The sequence below is a fragment of the Delphinus delphis genome, chromosome 20 (assembly GCF_949987515.2).
Source record: "Delphinus delphis chromosome 20, mDelDel1.2, whole genome shotgun sequence".
Taxonomy (NCBI): domain Eukaryota; kingdom Metazoa; phylum Chordata; class Mammalia; order Artiodactyla; family Delphinidae; genus Delphinus; species Delphinus delphis.
This window is the reverse complement of record NC_082702.1, coordinates 12,210,979-12,217,195: the sequence shown is the minus strand read 5'-3', so window position 1 is coordinate 12,217,195 and position 6,217 is coordinate 12,210,979.

The window sequence follows — 6,217 nt, the reverse complement described above, 5'->3', positions numbered from 1 at the left end:
TCTTCCCGGACCAGGGCACGAACCCGTGTCCCCTGCATCGGCAGGCGGACTCTCAACCACTGTGCCACCAGGGAAGCCCATCTGTTTTTTTTTTTTAAAGCCACTCAGTTTGTGATACTTTGATATGGTACCTAGGAAACTACCTGTCTTAGCAAACTAATACTTCCATTAACAGAAAAATGGATAAGCAAAATATGGTATATCCATACAATTGAATTGTATTCAGCCATAAAAAGGAATAAAGTACTGATACATACTGTCACTAGCAGGAACCTTGAAAACATTATGCTAGGCAAAAGAAGCCAGTCACAAAAGACCACATATTGCATGATTCCATTTATATGAAAGTCAAGAACAGAGAAGCTATAGAAATAGAAAGTAGATTAGTTGTTGCTTAGGGTGGGGGGTGGGGTGACAGAGTAGGGGAATGACACCTAGAAGGTATGAGGTTTATTTTTGAGGTGATGAAAATGTTCCAAAATCGACTGCAGTGATGATTGCACCTATCTATGAATGTATCAAAAAACATTTAATTATACACTTTAAGTGGGTGAATTTTTTGACATGTGAGTTATATCCCAATAAAACCTTTTTAAAAGCCAAAAAAAATAAAGAAAATGTCCTCTCTGACTCATATATCCTGATGTGTTCTTCCTACCAGTGAAAGTATAAAGGCAATCGATTCACCTAATCTCTGAGAAGAATTTACTCCAAGGAAATAAAAGGGATATCGACTGTCTCAAAACTTTCTCATACCATCTGGTGTCACCCCAAACCCTTGGGCTCCTCTTCTTGCATCATAGCCTTCGACACTATCCTGTCCTTCCATCAGAGCCCTGGCTACTCTTGCTGTCACTGTCCAGAGATGTTAGTCTTTCACTTCACTGTGAGCCCCATGTGGCCACTGAATGAATCTATCCTGGTCACCATTATGGCTTCAGTCCCTTCCACAGGGCCCCATTTAGAATAGGGGTGTTTGTTGAATGAGTACAGTGCCTTATAGCCCTCAGAATTTCTAGGAAGTTTCTAATTGACTCTCCTCATCAATAAAAGTGAAGGTGGGTACAAGGCATGACCATTTCTTGTCCGACATGAGATACCCCTGACAGCAATCTTCACTACAGAGGTACCCATTAGGTGACTCTCCATGGTGGTCCTAGTCTCTCACTGCCCAACTCTTCTCCCTCCCTTCTTTCCTTTTATGGCTGTCAGATCTGTATCCTTGTCTGAAGACTTTTCCTGACCCACTCTGCTTTCTTCCTCTTTTGTCTTTCCCACACATTACCCCCCAATAAAATGATGCACTCCCAGCTCTGTCTGAACCTCTGTTTCCTGAAGGACTCAATTTACATACTGTCCATCATGGCATTTGTTCTTTATCCCATACCCAGTCTCAAAACTCTTCCAATTTTAGAAAATCCCATATTGTGTGACGCTTCATCAGGGGAAAGTCTTTGTCTCCCACCACAGCAGCTGAAGGGGTAACCATTAATTCTTCCTCACCACATTCTGACTGTGGCTTGGCTAACTGGATCATCCTACTGGGAACTTTGACTCTTGCTGGAGGAAGTGACACAAAAACACAGACACGATTAGGAAGTTGTCCACAGTGGCTTCAATGGGTCAAGAGTCCCAAAGCAGTAGTGTTCAGTGCCTGGGGACTGGGTGGGGTGGCAGTGGCAGCAGCAGCCCCTAGCTGGATGGTTCTGGTCATTACCTTGGCTGATGTCCTCCTGACACAGCTCTTTTTTTCCTACTCATATTCTTAGCCTAGCTTTCCAGAATTCCTATTGATTTTGTGAGCTAACCAGTCACCTTCCAGTAGCTAGCAGACTTTTCTATTTAAATTAGCCAAAGACATTTTATGTTGATTAAAAATAGGAACCTTGACGGTTAGGGGACTTGGGAGTCTCTGGGAGATATCCTGTTGAGAAAGAAGTTATAAAGGATGAGCTGTTATCCCTAGAGTGATACCTGAAACCCCTCTTTCACTCACGCCCTGTGTTCAATACATTAGCAAACCCTGCAGTCTCATGCATCATAATAAATCCCAAACCCATCATCTTCTCCCCACCTCCACTGGTTCTGCTGTGTCTGAGCCAACATCACTGCTTATAGTAGCTTCCCAATTGGTCCCTGATTTTGTCCTCCCTCCCTCCCTCAGTTTATTCATTGTATAATAGCTAGAGCGAGCCATTCAGAACATGTCGATACATGTCACCCTATGTTCCCCAACCTCCCCAAAGACCTCCATCTCGCTCAGGTCCTCACCAAAGGCCACGAGGCCCCACACAATCCAGCCCTTTAACCCTTTGCCTCATCTCATTCACTCCTACTCTCTCATTTCCTCCTCTGCTCCAGCCCCGTGTCTCCTTGCGGATTCACGCACACACACAGTCTTCTGCCTTAGGACTCTGCTCTTCTTAATTGTTCTGCCAGGAGTGCTCCCTTCCCAGATATCTGCACAGCTTGCTCCTCACTGTCTTGTGAAACCACCCATGCCACCAGCTGAAAATTCCAATTCTGGAGTTCCCTAGGCCATTTCCCTGCTTTGCTTTTCTAATGCACTATACCATTTAAAAATTTTATTATGCTTATTCTTCATTGGCCGCCTTTGGTCTTTATCAGGGAAAAGTCAAAGGAACAGCATAAAGGTATGGAGTCTACAACAAGAATTTGGCACAGTCGGAAACCTAGCTGGAGGTGAACAAATGAACTTAAAATCTGCACGCCGTTGCCAAAGTCTTGGACAGAGCATTGCTTTTCTGCTGGATGTAGAAGACACACAGCTCCTTATTTCTGGGTGAACCTCGCTGACCTGTGTCCCTTGACAGTGTAATAGTGCCTTATCTTAGGACTGTTGTGAGAATTTAGGAAGATGAAGAGGTTGGGCGCGCGTGGACACGTGGGCAGGGCTCTGTTCTCGGACGGTTCCTGCCACATCCAACAGGGGGCGCTCAGCGGGCCGTGAGGCAGAGATCATAGGTCGGAGGGATGTTGCCAAAGCCCGAGACCTTGGGCGTGACATCGATGTCAGCGGGTGGCACCAGCGAGCGTAGGGAGAAGTTCTGAAGGATGGAGGTGAAGTAGAGAAAGATTTCCATGCGGGCCATGGCCTCGCCCAGGCAGACGTGCTTTCCTGTGGGCATAGAGGAGGGCGGGAGGGAGGGCCAGAGCTGCACGGGATAATGGGAGCAGGGAGAGTGTTCCGGTCCCACCACCCCTCCGCCTCAGCTTCCTCCTCAGCATCTCTGGGGTCATGATAACACCCGCTTTTTAGGGTTATTATAAAGATGCCGTGGGTTTCTATAGTAGTTGTGGCTCGCGGGCTTAGTTGCTCTGAGGCATGTGGGATCTTCCCGGACCAGGGCTCGAACCCGTGTCCCCTGCGTTGGCAGGTGGATTCTTAACCACTGCGCCACCAGGGAAGAGGTCAGAGACTCCACTCTTAAAGGACACACAAAACCTCATGCTCTGAGGCCGGGGCAGAAGCAGTACTGTGAAAGGAGTATAGGTCAGACCCACCTGCTGACCTTGGAGAGTCTGACAGGGCAGTCTCCAGTTGGTAGGTGGAGCCAGGCCCAGGGGGTCCTGGAGAGGCAGGAGGCAACTGGAGCTCACCTTGGAGACGTAGACACTGGGGCAGCCATTCTGAGGGGCTCGTTCTACCGTGAGGACTTTGGTGTTGGCAAATACGATTTTTAAATCCTCTCTTTAGCATATTAGCCTCAGGATCCAACACTGTCCCCCACCCACCAGACTTTACACACCATTGCTGGGACTTCTCAGGCCAAGCAACTAATTGGGTGGGGACACAGCCCCACCCATCAGCAGGCCAGCTGCTGTAGGACCCCCAGAGCCCCCAGCCACCCCAGGACCCAGCCCCACTCATCAGTGCACCAGCACTAGTGCCAGGACCCCTGAGGCCTCACAGCCAGCCATTCGGACCCAGCCCCAACCACCAGCAGACTGACACTAGCTCTGAGGCACCCGGGGCCTTGCAGTCAGTGACCCCAAGACCCATCAGTGGCTGACACTAGCCCCAGGACCCCCTGGGCCTGGCTCCACCTACCAACTGGAGGACAGCAGCCCTAGGACCACAGCAATCCTGCAGCCTGCCCTGTCAGAACCCAGCACACCCACCAGCACCCCCTGAGCCCTAGCCCTGCCCACCAGTGAGCCAGCACTAGCACCAGGACCCCCTGGAGCTCCACAACCAGCCACCATCTTGTGTCTCAGCCCCAACCACTAGTGGCTGGCCACCTCTACACAAGGCAGGGCCTGGCAACCAACCAGACTGGGGCTAGCCACATCTACCAGACCGTAGCCCACTACTACCAGAGGGCTCATGCAGCACACATAAGGGGCACCCCTAGATCACACAGTACTGGTGACCAGAGGGGAGTATCCTACTGGGTTGCATAGGACGTCTCCCACAAAAGACCACTTCTCCAAGGTCGGGAAACATAACCTACCTACCAAGTACATTGAAATAAAAACAGTGTATTAGGCAAAATGAGGCGACAGGAATATGTTCCCAATGAAGGAACAAGATAAAGCCCCAGAAGAAGAACTAAGTGAAGTGGAGATAAGCAATCTGCCCGATAAAGAGTTCATGGTCAAAGATGGTCATAAAGATGGTCAAAGAACTCAGGAGAAGACTGAACGGACAGAGTGAGAAGTTAGAAACTTTTAACAAAGAGTTAATAGAGAAGAACCAACCAGGGCTGAATAGTACAATAACTGAAATTAAAAATATACTCAAGGGAATCACCAGTCGATTAGATGATACAGAGGAACAGATCAGCAAGGTGGAAGACAGAGTAGTGGAAATCACTGAAGCTGATCAGAGAAAAGAAAAAAGAATTTTAAAAATTGAAGACAGGGCTTCCCTGGTGGTGCAGCGGTTGAGAGTCCGCCTGCCGATGCAGGGGACACGGGTTCGTGCCCTGGTCCGGGAAGATCCCACATGCTGTGGAGTGGCTGGGCCCGTGAGCCATGGCCGCTGAGCCTGCGCATCCAGAGCCTGTGCTCCGCAACGGGAGAGGCCACAACAGTGAGAGGCCTGCGCACAGCAAAAAAAAAAAAAATTGAAGACAGTTTAAGAGATCTCTAGGACAACATCAAGCATACTAATATTTGCCATACAGGGACCCCAGAAGGAGAAGGAAGAGAGAACGGAGCAGAGAACATATCTGAAAACAGAATAACTGAAAACTGGGTAAGGAAACGACATCCAGGTCCAGGAAACATGGAGAGTCCTAAACAGGATCAAGACCAAATAAGAGCACACCAAGACACATAACTAAGTGAAATGGCAAAAATTAAAGATAAAGAGAGACTATTAAAACCAGCAAAGGAAAAGCAACAAATTACATAGAAAGGAACACTCATCAGGCTGTCAGCTGACTTTTCGGCAGAAACTCTGCAGACCAGAAGGGAGAGGCATGATATATTTAAAGTGATGAAAGGGGAAAAGCTACAACTGAGACTACTCTACCCAGCAAGGCTTTCGTTCAGATTTGATGGAGAGATCAGAAGTTTTACAGACAAGCAAAAGTTAAAAGAGTTCAGCACCATGAAACCAATTTTACAGGAAGTGTTTTTGGGTTTTAGGTTCAGAAATCTTTATTAAAATGAAAAAACAACATGGCTATACAATGACACAGCTAAAATTTAAACTTAGATCTGTATCCTCTGAATCTCAAATTTCTAAACATGCTCCTCCTGAGGGGAAAATATTGAATCTATGTATTACCTGGATGTCCCCTCACACATCAATGATCAGAGACCCCCTCTCTCTTACTACAGCTATTCTCCTTTCAGTACGTTCACATAGTCAGTCCCCATGCCCAGTTTCTCCTGACACAGGAGGATCTCCATCTAATAAACATTCACCCCCTTCTCTCCTCAGCTTTACAGATCCATTTACAGATCCATTCTCCTGGGGGAAGCTCTCCCTGCCTGCAGCCTCTGCCTCCTCTTCTAAGCACCCCAACCCCCTCCGGTCCTGTGCTATTTAGTCTCTACCCTCTCCAGGTGAGGGGGCCGGTTATCAGATCTCTCCACCCAATCCAGGAAGAAGGGAGCTGGAGAGGCCTGTCTGAAGCCAGGCTGACGGACTGAGGAAAAAGGAGAGGTTAAGAGGGTGAGAAGGGAGAAAATGTTCCTTCCTGGCCTCCTCCACGTCCCTCACCACCTTGAACTCCTAACAAAG